At 41.6% G+C, this 25301-nt stretch overlaps 1 pseudogene; it reads right to left on the bottom strand.

Moving 5' to 3' along the window:
- LOC109919545 overlaps nucleotides 1-9790 on the bottom strand; it is a 15594-nt pseudogene extending 5804 nt beyond the window's left edge.
- Nucleotides 9791-25301: the final 15511 nt, after the last annotated feature.

Raw genomic sequence — 25301 nt, 5'->3', positions numbered from 1 at the left:
CATCCAGCTCTGCACCTTGTTGTCTCTGTGTTATTGTTACCTGATTTTTGTCTCCTGTCCTTTATGAATAAAGTCAGTACATTGTCCATTTTCCAATCTCCTGCAACATTTCTGGTCAAAGGACTTTTGAAAAATTATCAGTGGATGCACTATCTTCGGAGCTGCTTTTTTTAATAATCTAGGATGCATCCCATCAGGTCCAGGCCACTTACCATTCTTTATTTCAATGGTATCTCCAGCACTTTTTCTGGAGTTATATTTACTATACTTATTTCCTCTCCTCTTTCTCCCCCTATACTTTTAAAATGCTATCATGCATATCATGAACACTAATGTAAAGTAATTATTCAGTTCCTCTACCATTTCCACATTTCCTTTTATTATTTCCCCAGCCTTGTTCTCTAAGTGGCCTATTTTCACTTTGAGCTCTCTCTTTCTTTGCTCTTGCTTTCTACCTTGATAATATTTGCTAGGTTACCCTTAATGTTTATTTTCTACATCTTTATTATTTTTTGATCATATTATCTTAGTTTTTAATACTTCCCCAATCTTCTAGCTTAACAATAAACTTTGCCACATTGTACATTATTTAGAGTCAAAGAGATGTACAGCACAGAAACAGATCCTTCAGTCTAACTCTTCCATGCCGATCAGATATCCTAAATAAATCTAGTCCCATTTGCCAGTATTTGGCCCATATCCCTCTAAACCCTTCCTATCCATATGCCCATCCAGATGCCTTTTAAATGTTGTATTTGTACCAGCCTCCATCACTCTGGCAGCTCATTCCATATACACACCAAAAGTTGCTCCTTAGGTCCCTTTTAAATCTTTCCCCTCTCACCTTAAACTTATGCCCTCTAGTTTTTGACTCTCTCAGCCCAGGGAAAACTTGTCTATTTACCCTATCCATGCCGCTCATGATTTTATAAACCTCTCCTTCAATTTGATGCTATCCTTAACTTTCCTGGTGAACTATGGTTGGTTTATCACTTTCCTAGAATCCTTCTTACTCACTGGGATATATAATTATGAAACATGCACTATTTTCTATTTTGTCAACCGTATTTTCTGTTAAGATTATTTTCCGAGTCTACTGTGTTCTGTTCAGCCCTCATTCCTTTGTAATTTTGCTTAATTATACAGTTTCTGATGCAAGTTCCTCCATTTCAAACTGACACTATGCTCAGTCTCCTCTAACATGTATTTTAATCTGAGATCATTTATTAAACCTGCCTCACTACACAACACCAGATCCAAAATAACTGGATTCCTGGTTGTGTCAACAGCATATTGCTGAAGCAAACTGTGCTGAACACATGCTATAAATTCTTTTCTGTGGCTGGTTTGCCAATCTGACTTTCACAATCCACATAAAGATTAAAATCACCAAGATTAATATACTGCTTATTTTATATGCTGTCATATGACCTCATTTATTCTCTGTCCTATGATATAGGTACCATTAGGGGACCTGTAGACTAGCCCACCAGTGTCTTCTCTTTAGTAATTCTTCCATCCAGCCTTGTGAATTGCATATCTTCCAATCCGAGATAATTTCTTACTATTGTACTTAATCTATCCAGTACTAACAATGCTATCCCAGCACACTTTCCTTCCTGTGTATCCTTTGAAAGTCACATGCCTCTAGATATTTAGTTCCCAACACTGATTGCCTTGTAACCATGTCTCCATATTGGCTATAAAGGCATACCCTTTAACTTTAACTTCTTAAATAAAAAATTCACTCATGTGATATGTGTGTCACTATTTCAGACAACTTTTATTACCAATCTAGTTTGATATAACTGAGTGGCTTGCTAGGTCATGTCAAAGAACAGTTAAATTTCAAGCACATTTCCATGTTTCTGAAGTCACATGCAGGCCCGAACACTCAAGGACAGCAGTTTCCTTCCTTGAAAGGCATTAATGAACCACATGGGCTTTTATGACAATTGCTTTCCAGATTTTACTTCCATTAAATTCAAATTCAAATTCTGCCATGGTGGGATTTCAACCCAGGTTCTCCAGATTATTCCTCAGATCTCTGGATTACTAGTATATTGGCAATACCAGGCCATTACTTCCTGTTCATGTTGTTAGTTCCTTTATTTTGTCCTGAAGTTTGGAGCTTTTGCTTTTCTAAATTACTCCTAACCGTTCAAATTCTTTCAGTAGAAACCTCCTTTCTGGATCTATCAATGTTGATGGTATTAATGAGTACGACAACGACATTTCCCTCGGGTGGGGGACTTCAAGACTCGGGTGGCATATTTTTAAGGAGAGAGGAGAAAGATTTAAAAAAAATACTAAGGGCAACTATTATTTTACACATGGAGTGGTTCATGTGTGGAATTAACTTCCAGAGGAAGTAGTAGATGTGGGTGCAGTCACAACATTTAAAAGACATTTGGATAAGCACGTGGATAAGAAATGTTTGGAGGGAAATAGGCCAAATGCAAGCAGTTGGGACCAGTTTAGGTTGGGATTATGGATGGCATGGTCTGGTTGGTTTGAAGGGTCTGTTTCCGTACTGTAAGACTCTATAACTGGATCCCTCCCTCCCAATCCAAGTTCTTCTCCAGCCCGAAGGTAATATCTTTATTCCTGGCACCAGGCTGACAACACAGACTATGAAACTTCCACTTCTGGCTGAGAGGAACAATATATTGTTCATTGGAACTTACAAGACACTAAGATATTGTTGCCACAGGCAAATTAATCTAAGAGATTACAATCGTAGGACATGGGGACGATCATTTAGGTCTGAGATGAGTAGAGTCATAGAGCCATAGATTTCTACAGCATGGAAACAGGCCTTTTGGCCCATGCTGCCAAAATTAAACTTAGTCCCATTGGCCTGCATTTGGTCCATATCCGTCCATACATATCCTAAACTTTAAAGAAAAGGTAAGCATGGGAATAGAGTCTAAAAGTCCAGAACGATAATAAAAGTGACTATAAAGTACTTAAATTTCAGAAGTTCTAGACATTTCCAAACATAAATCCATGCCTGCTAGCTGAAGAACGAGGCACTGCTACCTCCACGTGCTGGTCCCCATCCAGACTCGCTCTGCTTCTGCTCCCTGATGCCATCTTTCAAGGACTTGGCCCGTATTTTCTCTGCTGCCGTCCTTATGGGATTTGACCTATGCTCTCCCTGCTGTCATCTTTATGGGATTTGGCCTATGCTCTCCCTGCTGCCGTCTTTATGTGATTTGGCCTATGCTCTCCCTGCTGCCGTCTTTATGGGATTTGGCCTATGCTCTCCCTGCTGCCGTCTTTATGGGACTTGGCCCGTGATCTCCATGCTGCCGTCTTTATGGGACTTGGTTCAGAGACAGTAGGAACTGCAGATGCTGGAGAATCTGAGATAACAAGGTGTAGAGCTGGGTGAACACAGCAGGCCAAGCAGCATCAGGGGAACAGAAAGGCTGACGTTTCGGGCCTAGACCCTTCTTCAGAGAATGATGCTGCTTAGCCTGCTGTATTCATCCAGCCCATGCTTGCCTTGCTGCTGCTGCTCCTCCGGGTCTCGGCCCATGCTTCGCTCTGTTGCCGTCATTCCGGGATTCAGTTCATGACTCGGCCCGTGCTCATTTCCAGTGCTGCTGCGGTACACATCCCGCGCACTCAGCTCCCGTCCGGTCTCGGCTCGTCTCCCTTGACTCCTTCCTCCAGGTATGGGCAATTAAAAGTTGGCGGTATGGGGATGGGAAGATAAAAATACTGCAAGCAGGAGAAAAAAAATGAAAGGAAAAGGAACTGGTGAGCAGAGGAGCTCCGACTGGAGGATCTCACCTGCTGCCGTCATGCCCTGTGATTCCTGGTTCTGGACTCTCCGGTATTATTTCAGTCCATTTTTATGTTACTCTAATTTACTTTCATATTCCCTTTTCTTTATCTTTATCAGTTTCTCAGATTCCAAGCTCCAGGAGTAAATTGTAGCAATGTCATGGGGCTAGTAATCCAGGTGAAAATTCTGAGGACAAGCATTCAATCCCACATGGAGCTGTGTCAAACTGAATTCAGTTCGTAAGTGGAATTGTAAGATAACCTTCATTGATAACCATAGAACTATTACTGATTGTTGTTAAAACCCATCTGTTTTATTAATGTTCTTTTGGGAAGGCAATCTGTCATTCTTATCTGGCCTGGTCACATGAAGTCCAGATGCACAACGATACAGTTCAGTCTTAACTAACCTCTGAAATGGCCTAGAAAGTCATGTATAAAGTAAATGCTGGCCATACCAGTGATATACATGCAACATGAAAGAAAAGAAATGCACCCAGTCCTCTTCATTTAGCAACTTATAAGCCATTTCCTGATGTCTGTGTGCCTCCTTGATAAATTGATAAAAATATTTCCCACATCCCAAGATTCATTTTCACAATCTGAAATCTGTGCCTTATTCCCCTGTTTATAGACACTCCTTCACTGTTTTGACACAGTGCTGATAGTGTCAGCCACTTATCAGAGGAAACCACAGAAAACAATGTATAATAATGGAGAGGATTAACAGCAGGGAATGTGATCCTTTAATGCACATATTGGCCCTGTCACAATAGTATTTATACATCAAGATGATTAAAGTAACAGTGTTTACCTGCATCAATAGAGTGTATCATTTCTCTCCACACTATGTACTGTAAAGGGCCTTTAAACTTTCCAATAGACAAGGCAGCATCTACTGCCGAGCGTGGGTGATGTTCATCCTTAATGCTGTAAATATTAAATAGCTAAGGTTTAACATTCTCCTTTGTGAGAATATTATAGACATTATTTAAATCATCAAGGTACCCAATGTTCCTATATTTCAGCATTTGTGTCAGAGCCAAATTGTTAGAAAGTAAAATGTAATTGCAAAGAGTTGTATGAGTAAAAACAAAACATAGTTCATCAATAGTAAGTAAATTTCTTGCTTTATGACCAACATTGGTTTAATTTGATGATTACCACAAAATATTCTCCTAATAACCAGAGAAAAACTATTATTTTAGCAAATTATTTTATGAAACTGTACAATCTTAAGAAAAATTATTATCTTACCTTCTTTTCTGACAAGCTTCATCCTAGAACAACAAAACCACCAAAAGAAAGACATTTCAGGACGGTACAATAAAATGAAGAACTGTGGATGCTGGAGATCGAGTTCCTGAGTTCCCATGCCCTTATATCTGTCTCACCCTTGCTGCAGAATGCCATCAAGACTCAATGCAAGCTATAAGAACAATAGGTAGACAAACAGGAGGTTGGAAGAACACAGCAAGGACCTGAAGAAGGGTAATACATAAAATATTGACTTCTCCTTTCCTCCAGATGCTGTCTGGCTTGCTGTGTTCTTCCAGCCTTCTTTTGTCTACCTTGGATTCCAGCATCTGCAGGTTTTTTTTGTCTCCATAAGAACAATAACTCATCTTCTGCTTAAGGACCTAAAGCCTTCAAGGATTCAGTATCAATTTTAATAACTTTCAAGCATTATCACCTTCTTTCATGTCTATTACCCACTCCCACACCCCAACTCTGGCACAACCTGAATTGCTTTCACCGTAGCCAATCCATTTATGTCTACTCATTTTCTCCATTATCACCTATTTAGGCTCTTTTCTTTCCTAGTACACTGTCAACATTTCTGTTGTGTGCCTAACACTTTTTTTTTCCCTCTCTCTCCCTGGGCTCAGTCTCCACCCATCCACTCAATGCATCCCCCCCTCCCTCACACACACACACACACACACACACACACACACACACACACACAGAGAGATTAGGAACTGGATCTCAATATCTGTCTGGTGAACAAGCACAGTCATCATGTTCCTCATCCACTTCCTAATATCTTTCACAGTCATCATGTTTTTTTTTACACAAGAAGTGGGCGTTACTTGTTTGCTCAGAGGGCACTTAAGAGTCAACCACATTACAGTTATCCTTTGATGAAGGATCACTGAAATTGAAATGTTGTGGCTGCTTCCTTTAACAGATGCCCTGCTGTCTCCATCATCCTCTGTTTTTACTTAAGAATCCAACATCCACGGTTGTTTTCATTTAAGCATGTTTGTAAATAGCCTTCTGAATTGTGATGTGACATACCTCAGGAGCAGGTGGCACTTAAACCCAGCCCTTCTAGCCTTTTAGTGACACTACCACTACATCACAAATAGTCTAGTTTATTTTATTCCGAGTCTGGTGACACATGGGGCACCATGGCGGCTCAGTGGTTAGCACTCAAAGATAGCAAAAACTGCAGATGCTGGAGTCAGAGACAACACAGTGTGGTGCTGGAGGAACACAGCAGGCCAGGCAGCATCACTGGGGCAGGAAAGTTGACGTTTCAAGTTGGGGCCCTTCTTCAGAAATAGGGAGGGGGAAGGGAGCTGGGAAATAAATAGAGAGGAGGGGTGGGGCTGGGGAATTTAGGTGGGATGGTGATAAGTGAGTGCAGGTAGGGAGTGGTGGAATGGGTGGGGCAGATAGGTGGGAGAGAAGATGGACAGGTTGTGTCAGGTCAAGGAGGCCAGGATGAGAGGGAGGGTTGGACATGGGATGAGGCCGGCAGTGGGGACACTTTAAAAATGGTGAATTCCATATTTAGGCGATCTGGGCTGTAGGCTCCTGAGGCGGAATATGAGGTGTTGCTCCTCCAGTTTGTGGGTGGTGTCATTGTGACACTGGAGGAGGCCCAGGATGGACATGTCACCCAGGGAGTGGGAGGGGGAGTTGAAATGGTTGGTGACTGAAAGATAGTGTTGTTTGTCACGTACAAAGCATAGATGGTCTACAAAACAGTCTCTGAGTCTACACTTGGTCTCACTGATGTTGAGGGGGCCACATTGGGAACAGCGGATACAGTAGATTAAGTTGACAGATGTGCAGGTGAACCCCTGTCTGTGTGAAATGTTTCTTTTGGGCTTAGAATGGAGGTGATGGGGGTACTTCGCAATGGCAGGAAGTGCTACACCTGCCCCTACACCTTCTCCCTCACCTCCATTCAAGCCCCAAAACAAACCTTTCACACAGACAGGGGTTTACCTGCACATCCATCAACTTGGTCTACTGGATCCGCTGCTTCCGATATGGCCTCCTTTCCATCTATGAGAACAAGACTCTGAAACTGTTTCATTGAGTATCTGTGTTCTGTACGTGACAACAACACCCCCTTCTGGTTGCCAACCACTTTAACTCCCCCTCCCACTCCCTAGGTGACATGTCCATTCCGGGCCTCCACCATTGCCACAATACCACCACCCAGAAACTGGAGGAACAACACCTCATATTCTGCCTAAGAAGCCTACAGCCAGATGGCCGAAACATGGATTTTACCAGTTTTAAAATCTCCCCACCCCCGGCCTCATCACATGTCCAACCCCCCCCTCTCATCCCACCTCCTTGACCTGACACAACCTGTCCAACTTTTCTCCCACCTATCCGCCCCACCCACCTCACTGACCAATCCTCACCTGCACTCACCTATCACCATCCCACCAACCTTCCCTAGCCCCACCCCTCCTCTCTGTATTTCTGAGCTCAGTTCCCCTTCCCCATTTCTTAAGAAGGGTCCTGACCCAAAACATCAACTTTCCTGCTCCTCTGATGCTGCCTGGCTTGCTGTGTTCCTCCAGCTCCACACTGTTGTCAGTAATTAGCACTGCTGCCTCACAGCCAGGGACTAAGTTCGATTCCAGCCTCGGGCAACTGTCTGTGTGGAGTTTGCATGTTCTCCCCCTAACTGTGTGAGCTTTCGCCGGTTGCTCCCTCCGTCCAAAGATGTGCAAGTTATCTGGATTGACCTTGCTAAATTGTCCATAGTATAGGTTAGGCGTGTTAGCTGTGGGAAATATAGGGTTAAGAGATGGCCTTCAGAAGTTTTGTGCGGATTTGTTGGGCTCAAGGGCCTGTACCCACACTGTGGGGATTCTATGATGCAGGTAAGGAAAGTAATTACTTTTCCAAAACATTAGTGAACCAGATGCTTTCCCAACATCAAGATTAATTCCTGTTTTTTTTAAGTATAAAGACTTTAAGTTCCACCATCTCCCGTGAGAGGACTCAAACTCGGATTAGAGCTTTATCAGAGTTTCTGGATTAATAGTCTAGCTATGATACCACGAGGCAAATTGTCTCCCGTTATCCCATTATAACAAATACACGCTCACACGCATAAAACTATACAACGGAAGTTTAGGCAGTGCTTTAAACTTAGACGATACGCTAATAATAACAGACCAAGTTCAAGATCAGGCCAACTCATTCCCGGGAAATTGCGGGTATCACTGGGATTCTGTACACACCGTATGAGAGTTGTCTGCAGCCGAATAGCCCAAACAGAGAGGAAAAGTAATCAGATATACTGTTGCTAATTCTTCAATTAATTCAACGTTAATTTCACAGCATTGACAGTTATTTGGTCGCATTTGGTGGTCCTCACCTTCAGAAATATCAAATCGTCTTTTTGCTCCATCTGTTTCTGTAACTTTGAGAGTTTCTCCACAATAGAAATTAAATTCTCCCGAATCGCTCGAAGGTTTTTTCTCCATTGTTTCCAGGAGCCTCTTCTCTTCTTCCCTGAGATCTCTGAGTCAACGCTGCTCTTTCTCAATAAGAACCTGGCGCATTTTAGTGAAGTGGGATGTGATGTGGGTCTGCAGACTGCTTGTTTGTTTCTGCCAAAAGAAATGTGAATCTTCATTAATGTCTCGCGATTAAGGGAGCAAAACTAACCGAGATCGCAGAAAATCAGCACACGGAAACTTCACCCTCACTTCGTGAATCTTCCGTTCCTGGATCAGTTCCGTTTCTACAACCGCTGATTTCTTCTCTGTGAGAGAATCTGAGGAAGATTTCAGTTTATGCTGGGAGTGCCAGGAAAAAAAATCCAAAATAGAAGTTAAGCCGTGAAAATGTGATAAACATATCATTTACAAAACAGTTTCTTTTTTTTATTGATAGAATCCCTACAGTGTGGAAACAAGCCATTCGGCCCAACAAGTCCACACCGACTCTCCGAAGAGCATCCCACCCTATCCCTGCAACCCTACCTTGTAGATTTTAACAGCTTCTTTAATGTGTATGAAGCGGTGCTCTCTGTGTTCCGGCGCAGTGACACAAATCACACAGATCAGTTTCTCGTCAGTTTCGCAGAATAGCTTCAGGTTTTCTTGATGTGTCTCACAGCGAAGTTTACTTCCCTGATCGTTCTGTATCTCGTTTAATTTTCGAGCTTTCTCGGCCAGATTCGCTAAGGCCCGATTTAACCTGAGGTTTCTTTCAGGAAATACCACTCTACATTGCGGGCAGGAGTTTATCTCCTTTCCTCAACTCTGGCTGATACAGGAGCGGCAAAAGTTGTGTCCACAATCCAGCGAAATGAAATCGGTGAAGAAATCAAGACAAATGGGACAAATTGCCTCCTCGGTCAAGCCCTGCAAACTCAGAACTTGCTGTCTGCAGGCCATGTTCTCAGATTTTCATTCCAAATCGCTTCCTGTTTCAATGGTACTGCAATGCTCAGCACTTCGAGAAAATCCGTCTGAGAGTTCTCGACAATTCCACATCCTGTCGATTTTTGCACAGGAGGGGAAAAATAAGATCAAACAGCGCAAAGGACAAACAGGACACGCGATTGAGTGGAGTAATTGAATGCAAGGCGGGATGGTGAAAATTCCATTGAGCTGTCCCGGTTGTTGAGAGAGGATCGAGGGAAGAAGGAGGAGGCGAGACGGAAACAACGCACAAAAAAATTCTGTGGATGGTGTAAATCTGAAGTTACAAGTGAAAAGCGCTGGAAATAGTATGTCTGACAGAGTTTGCGGAGAGAGAAAAACAGAATTGACGCGTTAGGCTTGTGATTTTTCATCAAATCCGAGAGAGGTTAGCAACGTTCTTGGGTTTTCTGCTATTTAGTGAAGGGAAGATGAGGCTGAATTTCACACAGACTGTGGTGCGTACATGGAATGAGCTGCCAGAGGAAGTGGTGGAGGTTGGTACAGTTGCAACATTTAAAAGGCATCTGGACGAATACGTAAGCAGGAAGGGTTTAGAGGGATATGGACCAAATGATGGCAAATGGGACTAGATTAATTTAGGATAGCTGGTCAGCATGGTCGAGTTGGACCGAAGAGTCTGTTTTCGTGTTGTATATCTCTATGACCCAATAATTCTCAAAAAGCGAACAAAAACAAAGTTGCTGGAAAAGCTCAGCAGGTCTGGCAGCATCCGTGAAGGAGAAAACAGAGTTAACGTTTCGGGTCCGGTGACCCTTCCTCAGAACACTCTCAAAAATGTTCAGGTTCACAATAGGACAGATTAAAAGACAGACGTTTTGAGAAGAAACAAAAGATGTGACTAGAGCAGGTATGAATGGTCAGTAGCAGTCATACCGATGCAAGAATTTAGTAACACGGTAGAATTTGTAACAAAATGTTGGCAAAGTTTGAGGACATATAATCAAGATAGTTGTGGGAGTAGGTTGGCCTATAATGCATGTTTTATAGCATTTCTGATTTTCCTCAGAAATAGAGAGAGGAATCAAGAAGTGAAGAATCAATGATGAATCAGATTAAAATGAGGGAAAGCTGGAAATTTAAAGCAAAGTTAATTGCATTTTCTTGCTCAGGGTGTAAGCACGGAGCAGCACTGTTAAAGTAATCAATGTCTAGGAGAATAGAGGTGAGGGAAAGAGGGAATGAATAAGACACTAAAAATAAAACTCCCCATATCCCATGTAAAGGCAAGTGAAACTGGAAGCCAAAAGCACATCCATAACAATACCTTTATTTTGAAGGAAGTGAGTGGAGTTGAAAGAGGAGCTGTTCAAAATGGCGTGGACATCCTAGGTGAAGAGAAGATGACTACGGCCCCAGAATTAAAACAGTTGAAGTGACATGGATATTGGAAGAGTGATGAGAAGAGAATGGATTGGGGCAGAAAAATAAAATTCAAGAAAGAAAGGAATTAGTTCAGTGGCTGCGAAAAGAAAATAAAGTAATGAATCTGCTGTGGCATTTGGATTTTGGAAAGGAAGCTAGAGTGACCTCTTTAAGGTTGGGGACTATGAGATGAAAAGCTATGGAGGAACGATTTGCAGAAAGAGATGAGGTCAGTGGTAATCCTATAGGCAATGGCTTGGTTTTCAGTGTGGTCAAGGGGATGGTAGGAGGAAGCATCAAAGAGTTATTTTTGAGCCTCCATTAGGTAGAGGTCAATCTGTCAGAGAACAACTCCATCATGTTTGTCCGCAATACTATATGGCAGCCACAGTGGCTCAGTGTTTAGCACTGCTTCTCACACACCTGGGACCTTGGTTCGATTCCACTCTTGGAACTGTCTGTGTGCAGTTTGCATGTTCTCCCCTTGTCTGCATGTGTTTCCACCGGGTGCTCAAGTTTCTTCCCACAGTCCAAAGATGTGCGAATTAGTTGGATTGGCCATGCTAAATTGCCCCTAGATTACATGGATGTGTAGGCAAGGTGGATTAGCCATGGGAAATGCAGGGTAATAGGGATAGGGTAGGGGGGGTGGGTCCCCCACATCCTTGACCTGACAAAACCCGTCCATCTTCTCACCTATCCGCCCCACCCTTCCCACTGAGTAATCTCTACAAACCCCTACCTGCATCCACCTATCACCATTCACCTACTTTCCCTCAGCCCCAACCCCTCCCTAAATTTATTTCTGAGTTCCCTTCCCCTTTCCCAGTCCTGATGAAGAGTCCAGACCCAAAAAGTTGACTTTCCTGCTCCTCTGATGCTGCCTGGCCTGCTGCGTTCCTCCAGCTCCACACTGTGTAATCTCTGACTCCAGTATCTGCAGTTCTTGCTATCTCTCAGGGAACACAGACAGCCATTCTAATTAGCAGGTTTTGATGATGGTGTCCTGTAAGGATCCATGTTGAGGTTTCAACTATTCACTGTTCTTACACTCAATTATGCATTAGGTGCAATTGCAATGCATTGAATGAATAAGTTAAGCTTTAATGTGAGTTGATCGCAGGATATAGCTTATCAGTTTTGCAAAAATACAAGACAGTGACAAGGAGATGGTGCTGCACCCAAGTGGAAGCTTTGCGCTCCTCATCTTGGCTGTAAGATGTTTTGCGGTCGCAGCTCTTCTGCATGGCATGCAAGACAAGCAGAAACTTTATGCTATGTTTAAGCATACATCACAGAATCTGCTGTGCCCTCTATATTTATACTTCCCTTTTCCTTATCACACATCCTGCAAAGGCTTCCTGTTTGTCGTGTTGAACATTATTTCATTCAGCTTAATGGTCACTCAGTGTGTTGGTTATATGTTTATTCCAAAATACCAACAGAACATAATGAATTAATAGCTCATGTCAAGTCACTGCAAATCAAAAAACAAAGCCTCATTATCATTACAAAATGAGAAATTGCTGGAGAATGCAGGAGGTCTGGCAGCATCTGCAGCGAGAAAGCAGAGTTAATGATTTGAGTCCAAAATTGAGTCTGCTCTACCATTTAATATGATCATGGCTGATCAAGCACACCAATTAGTTTTACGTACACTAACCCAAAACCATTTACATTTTGGAATTCAGAAATCTATCAACTTTTGTTTTAAATATACTGAGGGACTGAGCTTCCACATGGACAGAGAATTTCAAAGGGTCACAACCGTCTGAGTAAAATAAATTCTCCTCATTTAAGTCCTAAAACTTCACTCCCTCGTTTAAAATTGTGCCCCATGGTTCTAGGCTTCCCAACCAGGGGAAACATTCACCTACCCTGTCTATCCATTTAAGTACTTTGTTTCCAAATGTTACAATGAGGCCATCTGTCATTCTTCAACACTCTGGTCAATACACACTCAGTTTGCTCAATCTGTATTCATAGGACAATCCTGCCATCCTGGAATAAGTCTAGTGAGCCTTCATTGCACTTCCTCAATGGCAATAATACCTTTCCTGAGATAAGGAGACCAAAACTGGACACAGTACTCTAGATGCAGTCTAACCTAGATATTAAACAATTGAAGAAAGACTGCACTATTCCTGTACTTAAATTGTCTTACTTGGTTAAGTGAATGAGCAACATGTTGACAAATGTATTTCAAGATATGTACATGTGAAGTCATCTTTTAATGGAAAGTACAGGGTACTTTATTAATAATGAAAAACTAAGTGTGGATCCAAAGAGACGTTGGCACAGGTCATTAAAATGCAAGAAGTAAAGAGAACAAAATGGTAATGGAATGCTAGCCCTTTACTTCTACAGAATTGGATTACAAAGGGTGAAATGTCATATTTCCACTATACGAAACACCAATTAAACTGGAGTAAGAGACGCACACTCAGTTATTTATGTATGTTATTATCGGGGCAAGAATCTTTTTCAACCAGCAGTTAAAACTGATGTTTAGAATGGTGAGTTTCCACCATTACTTTCCTGGACACAGCATCTGAGGAAAACAATAGTAGCATTGGAAGGAGTGTGGTGCAAATTTATTAGAATGATAACTGGATTCCAAGGTTTAAATTGTGAGGAGAAATTAAACAAACAAATTTGTATTGTATGGATATTACAAGGATCAGGAGTGATTTGGTAGAGATTTTCAAGATATTTAGGGGAATATGTAAGGCAGATTGAGAGAAACTGTTTTGTTAATTGGGAATCTGGTCTAGGGATAATAATCTAAAAATTAGGGCCAGATCTTTCAAGGGTGAAGTAAGTATAAATATCATACAAATGGTGTGAGTGGAGTGTCAACAGTTTGAGGTCTCTGCAGGTGATCAGGAGTGTCAGACGGTGTGAGTAATGTGTCAACAGCTGAATAACAAGCAAAGGGATGATTTATAATCTGATTAAATGAGGCAGACAGATAATGACAAAAAAATTAAAATAAGGTGGCGCCAGAGGCAATCTAATGACTGGAATAACATAGTAGGTATAAGAATCACATGCTGAGGGTCTAAGCAAAGTAGTAAGTAATCCAAAACTATACAAACTAATTAAGGTAGACAGATCATAACAATTTATCAGAGATAGTAGGAACTGCAGATGCTGGAGAATCTGAGATAACAAGGTGTAGAGCTGGATGAACACAGCAGGCCAAGCAGCATCTTAGGAGCAGGAAGGCTGACATTTCGGGCCGAGACGCTTCATCAGAATTGGGGGAGGGGAAGCGGGTTCTGAAATAAGTAGGGAGAGAGGGGGAGGTGGATAGAAGATGGATAGAGGAGAAGATAGGTGGAGAGGAAACAGACAGGTTGAAGAGGCGGGGATGGAGCCAGTAAAGGTGAGTGTAGGTGGGGAGGTAGGGAGGAGATAGGTCAGTCCAGGGAGGATGGACAGGTCAAGGGGGCAGGATGAGGTTAGTAGATAGGAAATGGGGGTGCGGCTTGAGGTGGGAGGAGGGGATAGGTGGGAGGAAGAACAGGTTAGGGAGGTGGGGATGAGCTGGGCTGATTTTGGGATGCGGTAGGGGGAGGGGAGATCTTGAAGCTTGTGAAATCCACATTGATACCATTGGGCTGCAGGGTTCCCAAGCAGAATGAGTTGCTGTTCCTGCAACCTTCGAGTGGCATCGTTGTGGCACTGCAGGAGGCCCAGGATGGACATGTCATCTGAAGAATGGGAGGGGGAGTTGAAATGGTTCACGACTGGGAGGTGCAGTTGTTTATTGCGAACCGAGCGTAGGTGTTCTGCAAAGCGAACACCAAGCCTCCAATGGTTTCCCCGATGTAGAGGAGGCCACAACGGGTACAGCGGATGCAGTATACCACATTAGCAGATGTGCAGGTGAACATCTGCTTGATGTGGGAAGTCTTCTTGGGGTCTGGGATGGGGGTGAGGGAGCAGATGTAGCACTTCCTGCGGTTGCTGCTTGGCCTGCTGTGTTCATCCAGCTCTACACCTTGTTATAACAATTTATCAGGTGTTGATGTCAAGACAAGACATAGAAAGATTTTACAGATACAGAACAGTATGTCGAGTCACATGCAGTGTGACATAAAGCTAAGATCACGGCTGAGGCTGACTTCATGGTTATGGAACTTGGCTATCAGTTTCTGCTCAGCAATTCTATCTTGTTGTGTATCTCAAAGGCTGCCTTGGAAGATGCTTACCCGAAGATCAGAGGCTGAATGTCCTTGACCACTGAAGTGTTCCCCGACTGGGAGGGAATATTCTTGTCTGGCAATTATTGTGTGGTGTCCATTCATCCATTGTCGTAGTGTCTGCATGATCTCACGAATATACCATGCCTTAGGGCATCCTTGCCTGCAGAGTATGAGATAGTCAACACTGGCCAAGTAATATGAGTATCTGCCTGTATGCGATGGGCGATGTCCCACATGTGATGGTAGTATCCATGTCGATGATCTGACTTGTCTTGCAGAGGTTGACGTGGCAGGGTTGTGTGGTGTTGATGTCAATGTTACAGTTAGATTTCCAGATGTTTCACTAGGCACCACATCAAAGGTTAATATGCAAATAAGAACTCATTGTTCTGGGGGTAACATATTAGCATGTCTAGGGTATAGGTCAGACCATTTCTGGATTACAGTACAGTTTTGATCCCCATATTTAAGAAAGGATATAGTTGTATGAGAGGAAGTTCCAAAAATGTTATTTAGACTGAGACACCAGTTGGAATCATATCTCGCAGACAGCAAGGTGATTATGGATTTTTGAGGCCAATTATCACATCCCTAAGAAAAGGCAGCAGGAATTCTTTAGGGCGGTGTCCAAGCCTCGACCAACTTCCTCAATAACATTCCATCCATCATTAGATTCTAAAGCAGTCCTTGTTCAAATGCAGCACACTTGGGATGATACATTTGTTTGATGCATAATTATAACTGACAATCAAGTCCCAGATAAGAACCTTCTTAATAGATCATATCTTGATTTGTTTTGGTTTTAACAAAGTGATTTCTTGCTGAAACATAGGCAAAGACAGTTGCAGATTTTGCTGAAATGATAATGGAAGGTTTCAGTTATAAGGAGAGGCTGAATAGGCTGGGACTTCTTTCACTGAGTATAGGAGGTTGAGCGGTGACCTTTTAGTGGTTTATAAAATCATGAGAGGTATAGACAAGGTGAATGTTAGGTGTCTTTTTCCTGAGGATTCAAGACTGGGGGCATATTTTTAAGGTGAGAGGAGAAGGATTTAAAAAAGACATGACTGGCAATTTTTTTTATGCGCAGAGTGAGTCATGTGTTCAATGAACTTCCAGAGGAAGTGGTGGATATGGGTACTGTTACAACATTTAAAAGACATTTTATGAATACATGAATAAGAAATGTTTGGAGGGATACTGGCCAAGTGCAGGCAGGTGGGACTAGTTTAGATTGGGATTATGGTCAGCACGGACTGGTGGACCGACGGGTCAGTTTCCATGCTGTATGACTGTAATACCTGGAATGGGACACTGGAGGGGGCTGTTCGTAGGACCAAAAGAGTATCTTGTGAGGAAAAATTGAACAAACTGCACCTGTATCCATTGGAGATTAAAATAATTAGACATGATTTTTTGAAGTACATAAGTTCCTATGGGGGATTGACAGGGTGAATGCTGAACAGGTGATATTTCTTTTCGAAGAGGCCAGATCTAAATGACGTTATCTAAACGTAAGAAGTTGTACATTTAAGATGGAGACCAAGAGTTTTCTTTCTCTGAGGATTATGAGTCATTGGAACTCTTTCCCAGAAAGCGGTAAAGGTTGGGTCATTGAATATTTTTAAGGCAGCAATAGATTCTTCAATAAGAATGGAGTCAAAAGTCATTGGCAGTAGGTAGGAAATTGGAGTTGCAGTCACAATTAGTTCAGTCATGATCTTATAAAGTATGGGTTTGGCTAGAACATAAGAACATAAGAACTAGGAGCAGGAGTAGGCCATCTGGCCTTTCGAGCCTGCTCCACCATTCAATAAGATCATGGCTGATCTTTTCGTGGACTCAGATCCACTTACCCGCGTTCTCACCGTAACCCTTAATTCCTTTATTGTTCAAAAAAAATCTACCTTTTCTTTAAAAATGTTTACTGAAGTAGCATCAACTACTTCACTGGGCAAGGAATTCCATAGATTAACAACCCTCCGGGTGAAGAAATTTCTTCTCAGTTCAGTCCTAAATCTGCTCCCTCTAATCTTGAGGCTGTGCCCTCTTGTCCTAGCTTTACCTGCCAGTGGAAACATCCTCTCTACTTCTATCTTATCTATTCCCTTCATAATTTTATATGTTTCTATAAGATCCCCGCTCAATCTTCTGAATTCCAATGAATATAATCCCAATCTACTCAGCCTCTCCTCATAAGCCAACCCCCTCAACTCCGGAATCAACCTAGTGAACCTCCTTTGCACCCCCTCCAGTGCCAATACATCCTTTCTCAAGTAGAAGGGGCTAAATGGCCTATTTCTGCTTCCAATTCACGTGTACACAAATAGAATTTCGCTAACCAAATGTATTGTAGGATCTGGGAAAAAGTATACATATGGAGGAGTTCAGAAGACAACAAGATAAAGCAGCAGAATTAGGCTATACAGTTTACAGTACCTAGTCTGCCCTGTCATTTGATCATGGCTGATGTGTTTCTTGATCTCATTCTCCTGCCTTCTTGCTTTGAAAAACTTATCCATCTCTGTCTTAAATGCATTCAAAGACTTGGCCTCCACAGCCTTTGGTTGCAATACATTCTATGGATTCACCACTCTCTGGCTGAGGAAATTCCTCTTCATCTCATTTCAAAAGGTCATCCCTACATTCTGAATCTGTGTCTTCAGATCCTCGTCTCTCCTACTAGTGAAAACATATTTTATATATCCACTCTATCCAGGCCTCTCAGCTTTCAATGTGATCCCCCTCATCCTTCTAAACTCCATTGAGTACAGACCCAAAGTCCTCAACCACTCCTCATTTGAAAAGCCTTTCATTTTTTAAAATTCATTATTGCCCTTCCCAATTGCCTAGAGGGTCTGGAGTCACATCCAGACAAGGTAAGGATGTTAGTGAACCAGTTGGGTTTTTCTGACAGTCGACAATAGATTCGTGGTCATCATTAGACTCTTAATTCCAGATTCTTTTATTGAATTCAAATTCCATCATTTGCTGAGCAAGGAATTAAACCACATCACAAGAACATTATCTGCTTCTCTGGATCAATTGTCTAGTAATAATGCCACTATGCTGTCGCCTCATCCCTGGAATCATTCTTATAAACCTCCTCTGGATGCTGCCCAAGACCAGCACATCCTTCCCTCGATATGAGGTGCAAAATAGTTCACAACATTCTAAATGTGGTCTGACTAGAGTCATATACAACCTAGCAGTACATCCCTGTTCTTGATCAGTCATTATTTAATTTAATGCATAATAAACTTAAGGGAGTGAATGGTTTGCACATGTTCAGAAAATCTGCTCTCGAGAGCTCAGACGCCAGTTACACACCACAGTGGAATTTACAAAGATTAGTGTGACAAAATCACAAAATTGTTACAGTGCAGAAGGATATATTTGGAGTACCTGCACCAGCTTTCCAAATGAGAAATTCACCCAGTGACATTTTCCCCATTACCCTGGAACATGCAGTCTAGTTCACTTTTAAACTTGTCCACCATAACTTCAGATATTCTGGATATTAATCACTTTCTGCTTGAAATGTTTCATCTCACATTGTGTTGTTTCTTTGCCAATTGCCTTAAATCTTTGTCTTCTGCTTCTTGATATTTTCTGGAGGAGATGCAGTTTATTTGTATTTACTGTGCCAAGATTCCTCATGATATTAAATAACTCTATCTAATCTGTTCTCAGCATTTTATTTTTACAAGGAAAATAGTTCCAAATTATCCAATCCATGCTCATAACTGACTAATCTTTTCTAAGCTCCAACTGGTGCCTCACATCTTTCCTAAAATGTAATGCTGGATGCAGTACTCAAGCTGAGGCAATACTCATGACTTATGGAAATTCAACATAACCTCACTGTTCTGGCGCTCTATGCCCTGTCAATAAAGCTATATACAATATTAAATTATCTCACATCTTGTCCTGGAATCTTCAATAATTTATGCACGTCTACCCTCAGCTCTCTTTGTTTCTATAACACTTTCAGAGATGTATCCATTATGTAATATTAATAAGCCACATTTTGTACCAGCCAAAATTAATCTCGATAGACTTCGCCACTTAACTGGATTCCACTTAAATGCGTTGTTATCATTTTTGGTTTAAAAAATGTGCCTTTAATTTCAGTAGGATGAGTAACAAAATTGACATTTCATGATTCATTTAGTTTAGTTATTATCTCTAAGACAACCAGGGATTAGCAATAAATGCTGGCCTGGGCAGTGACACCTATGTGGAATGAATGAATAACAAGAAAAATGTGAGGATGCTTTTTCTTGAGGAGGAGACCACATTACCTGGGGATACAGTTTAAGATTGAAAGGTTTCAATTATGGCAGAGATGAGGATAAATGTTTCATCTCATAGATAATTGTCAAATGTGAAATTTGCTTCTAATGTTCTTAGGGTCTTATGAGACAGAAACCAAAGCTCAGTCATTGAATTTATTGACATCTGAATTTGATAAATTGTTTATAGCCAAGGATTTCAAGGCTTACAGGGGGAAGACAGGAAATTGGGGGTGAGACCACAACCAGATCATCATGATCTGATTAAATTATGGAGAAAACTTGAATAATTGCAGAAAATTAATCATGCCACATCATTCATTTGAAAGAAACAGCTGAGCAGACTGCAGACTCACATTACATCTGAGTTCACTAAAATCACAGAATTGTTATGGTGCGGAAGGAGTCCATTCAACATATTATGTCTACACTGGCTCTTCGATGAGTAGTATGACTTCGCGCCATTTGCCTGCTTTTCCCAATATCCTTGCACATTGTAACTATTCATATAATCATCAAAAACCCTCTTCAATGTTTCAATTGACTGCCTCCACCACACATTCCGGGCCACAAAACCATAAGACGTAGGCACAGGATTTGGCACATTGATCTGCTGCACCATTCAATGAGAGCATGGCTAATCTGATAATCCTCAGGTCCACTTTCCTATCTTTTCTCCATAACCATTGATTCAATAATGATTCAAAATATGTCTGATCTAGCCTGGAATATACTTATTAAACCCAGGCTCCACAAATTCACTACCCTCTGACAGAAAATAAACTCTGCTCTCTTAAATGAGTAACTCCTTACTCTGAAATTATGTCCCTTGCCTTAGATTCTACCACCAGGGGAAGAAAGAACCTCTCCATGTCTACACTACCTTAGCTCTGTTAAACTCTTATATGTTTCAATTTTATATGGTTCAATGTGTTCCTCTTGTTCTTCTAATCTTCAATTATTACAAGTCCAACCACTTCAATATTTCCTGTAAAAAATGTCTCCATACACAACAGTAACTTCGTAAAAAATTCTTCGGATTACTTCCAATGCTAATATATCTTTTCTTGCACCATGTTATCACTGACAAAGAGCAATGTTTACTCAGGAGAGCTCGATGACCATGAGGATATTATAGAAAAGAATTACCATGTTAAAGATAATGTAGATTATATTGATGAAGTATTCTCAGGGGTAAAGATATACAAATACCAAGAAGATTGCCTGATGTTTCAATGTGATTTTCAATGTCTAATTAAACAAAGCATGGGCAGAAAAGAAATAGAAATTTGAAGTAAGAAATCTAGCATCTTTGTAATGTCTGTGAGCAAGACAGAAGGGGGTCACTAGTCCGTTCCTACTTCTGGTCTAAAGGCTGTCCATTATTTCTTGAAAAAAGTTGTGAATTGTCCCCAAGCAGCACCATGTTCCTTCGTCTCACTGAGCTCTTTGTTACTTTGAACAACGTTTCCTTTGACACATCTCACTTTCTCCAAGTCAAGGATATGGCCATTGGTACCTGCATGAGTTCAAGATATGCTTGTCTATTTGTTGGCCACATGTAACATCCCTTGTTCCAGCTCTAGTCAGGTTCCCACCTACAACTCTTTAATGGTGCTGTTTCCTGATCTGATCTGAAATTGAAAGTGTTTGTCAGTTTTGCTTCCCATTTCCATCCTTCACTTACTTTCATCTAGTGCATCTCTGATTCCTTTCTTGCCTTTCTTTAGCTCACTGTTTCAATTTCTGGGATTAGGCTGTCCACCAATATCCACTACAAATGAACTGGTCCCCATTGTTACCTCAATTACATGTCCTCATGCTAAGTTTCTGGCAAAGATTTCAATCCATTCTACCAGTTCCTCCATCTCTGGTCATCTGTTCTGATGATGGTGCCTTTCACCAGGGTCCCTGCAATGTGTCCTCATTTACCATCAACCAAGTATACCCCCCAACCCCATCCCCTGAGGTTAACTGAATCCTCTTCTGATCAGACCACTTTCCCCTACGTCTGTCCTTACCTCTTCTATTCCCTCTGAGAACAGGTTTCTCCTTGTGTTCACTTTCCACCCCGCCAATCTCCACATTCAAAGGATTATCCTCTACCATTTCTGTCACTGAAAATGGCACGATGCCACCACTAAATGCATTTTGCCCTCTTCTCCACAGTTGGAATTCTACAGAGATCATTCCTTCCATTCTTCCATCATTCTAACATTTCCTTACCCCCTTCCCCATGGCATCTTCATATGCAAGCGCAGAAGGTGCAACAGTTGACCATTTAACTTCTCCATCCTCACTGTCCACAGTCTCAAACATACTGTTCAGATGAAGCATTGTTGTATTTTGTTTCAATCTGGTGTACAGTATTCAATGCTCACAATTGACATTCTGCTTAGGCTGCATATTTGTGCAGCTGCTCAGAGGTTCCTTGTATGCTGATCAATATACTAACACAATGAAGTTCCAGAAGTCACTGCTTTGCACAGATCTCAGAGGAAAATAATAACAGGGAACAATCTCATTTAGCAATAAAACCAAATGCAGATTGTGTGATGATAGCAAGAACTGCAGATGCTGGAGTCAGAGATAACAACATGTGGAGCTGGAGGAGCACAGCAGGCCACGCAGCATCAGAGGAACAGTAAAGCTGATGTTTCGGGTCGGGACCCTTCCTCTGAAGAAGGGTACCCACCCAAAACATCATCTTTCCGGTTCATCTGATGCTGTCTGGCTTGCTGTGTTCCTCCAGTTCCGCAGATTGTGTGATTTCAGCTTTGACTGCAAGGATGACCCTGATCTTCCAGTCATCTGCCATTTCAATAAATATCTCACTCTCATGTTAACATTTCGATCCTGGCCTGCAACAACGTTACAAGATATCTTAATGACCGTCTGTCCCTCCCCATCCCTAGCCATGTCTTTTCTGTATAAAAACCAAAAGAACTGCAGATGCTGTAAATCAGGAACAAAGACAGAAGTTGCTGGAAAAGCAGTCCTTCTGCGCAAGGGTCACAGGACCCAAAACTTTAATTCTGATTTTTTTCCATGTCTTTTCTGTGCCTTGTTGAATTCAGTCACAAGTGTACCCAATTTTCAGAACTATCATTTACACTCATTTACATCTCTATCCCTCCTACCACCATCAGCATTCCCTTTGTCTTTTGATCTGGGCAACCTGACGATTTGTTGCATTATTTATCTGCCCCTTCTGTCTAGAGTATTTTCCAGCCCCTTTTATTTTTAAAGAAGAAAGTTGTCAGACTGAAAATGGTGGTTCTGTTTTTCTCTCCACAGCTGTTGCAATAAATGCTGAGCTTCTCCAACGCATTCTGTTTATGTCCAGACCTCGACCACAGTATTTTGGTTTAATTTGTTAGTTCCTTGACTTTCATATCTTCATGGGATTGTTCTACTGATTTCAGTGCTAAACAATAAACTAATCTCAGGACCTTCGTTTTTACGTAGAAAAATACCACAAATGCTGGAAAACTAAAATTAAAATGGAACATGCTGAAAATTCTCAGCATGTCAATCAGCATTCTCTGAGAGGGAAATTGAGTTAATGTTTGAGACTTGTGACCAGAACGCTATCATTAGCACCCCATACTAATGACGGCTGAGAATATTTTCCAAAATTAAGGTCACTGCAGTTTCAGAGGACCATAGGTTTGCTCTTTCATTAGAGAGAGACAACTGGTGGTGGTTTGACCTGAGGGTCACCATGCTTCAGGCAAAGGAAGAGGTTTAGTCGGTGGGAATTTCATGGCAACCTCACAGTACAGGAATTGAACTCATGCTGTTACTGTCATTCTGCCATCCAGTCAACCGAACAAATCTCAAGATAAACTTAATACTGGCTGTAAAAATCTATGAGACTTTTGCTTGGAGTCAGAATGGTAAAGGTTTTCTTACAAAAATTAATGGGTTAAATTTTAATTTCAATTGTATAAAAGTCAAAACGAAGAAAAAAGCATCAAGACAAATTACATAATTTGCTTCCTCTCTTTCGTAAGACACTGCACATTCCTGACTTATATTGAATTTAAGGGAAGAGTTTAGGCAAATGATTAACTTTAGAATTTTTAAGATGGAATTGTCAAATTTGCAATTTAATATTCTTGCTAGAATAAACATCCCAGTATTATTTTTATATATAGCGAACCATTAATTGCAGAAATCAAGTTTGCTCGTATCAAAAGTTAATTGGTGTCAACTGATATTTCCGAAAAATAAGAAGCACTTGGAGTTTTAAAGAATTGCAGGGGTAATTTTCTTTGAAGGAAAATAGTCTGGCTTTGTTTAAACAGCTGGCTTGGTCCAAAAGAAAGAGGAGATTATGATGTCATTTTGCCCAAGAATGTTTGCCCCGCCCCTTTTAAATCAACAGAGAATTAAGCTAAAGTTGACTGACAAGCTCTTAGAATGTTAAAATGCCCAATATATTATAAAATTTTAACTTTCTGAATTGTCATACATGTTTAGATGAATTAATCCACTGCCTGAGGAAGAATGGATGACTGTTGATCCCTCACCCAAACCTCAGTTCCTCCCTTGAGCTGGGTGAAGAAGATGTGCTTTGGCAGTCAGAACTCAGGCATCCTAAGCACGTGGCCAGTCCAACAGAGTTGGTTTCAGATGTTCATAGCCTGTATACTGGTATGAATGATGTGGAGGACCCAGTGTTGGATTGGGGTGGACAAATTCATCAGATGAATGAGCAGTGCCCAGAAAGCTTGGGATTTCAAATAAATTGTTGGATTATGATTTGGTTCATTTGACTTCTGACTGGTACTGATTGTCAGTCCTCCCAGATAATGTGGAGAATCTACCCTGGTACTCCTTAAGGGCCTTGAAACAGTACATATAAGTGGTGTGGACCTTTCCTGCAGACTGGACAGAGAACTTATCAACCTCACTGTTTGAAATTTGTTAAGAAAATGACATGGACCTTGCATGTGGAACTTCAGTATGCAGATAATACACCATCTTCACTCCCTGGGAAGAGAATCTTCAAGCCTGACTTAATGCCTTTGAGTAAGCAAGGTACTCGTCTCAGCCTCAACCTCAAGAAGACTCAAACTCTTTAGCAACCCATCCCAGAGCAACTATTCCATCCCTCCGTTAAGTTCAATGGAGAAGTCCTCCCAAAATGAAACATTTCCCCTAGCTGGGAAGTTACTTTTTAATTCAGGCTGTTATGGATGCAGAGATTCAACACAGCAGCGAATCGGCCAGCGCCATGTTCAGACACCTCAGGATGATTGTCTTCAATAGTGACTTCTGAACCAGTATTAAGATCCTTTCCAGAATGGCTATGTTCCTTCTGTCATTAACACAGAGTGTCATTAAAAAACACAACTGATTCACTGGAAAGAAATCTATCATCCCTACCAGATGTGGTTTACAAATGACTTCCGATATAGAACAATAGTGTCTGAGCAAAATATTTAGCCATATAAAACAGATACAGAAAAGTCAGGTAAGGTAAAGTTGCCATAGACAATGGAGGTGCTCTATCATTAGACAACTGGTGGTACTTTACCCTGAGGGTCACCATGCTTCAGTTGACGGGAATGGTTGAGAAGGAAAGTCCTTCATGGTAACCTCAGCAGTGCGGGAATTTAACCCACACAGTTGGCATCACTCAATGGCTGTCCAGTCAACGGACCCCCAGTCAAGTGTTGAATACTCAAGGAAAAATAGTACATGGAGACAATAAGGACTGCAGGTGCTGGAAGCCAGAGTGAACATGCTGTGAGGCTGGAAAAGCACAGCAGGTCAGACAGCATCAGAGCAGCAGGAAAGTCAACATTTCGGGCTGAAACCCTTCGTCAGAACTGGGGAAGGGAAGTGAAACCCATAAATAATTAGAGGGAGGGTGTGGGGCGGTGGGGAGGGTAAAAGACATGGGGATAGGTGGA

The sequence above is a fragment of the Rhincodon typus genome, chromosome 35 (assembly GCF_021869965.1).
Source record: "Rhincodon typus isolate 14 chromosome 35, sRhiTyp1.1, whole genome shotgun sequence".
Taxonomy (NCBI): Eukaryota; Metazoa; Chordata; class Chondrichthyes; order Orectolobiformes; family Rhincodontidae; genus Rhincodon; species Rhincodon typus.
This window is presented reverse-complemented; position numbering and strand designations above follow the sequence as displayed.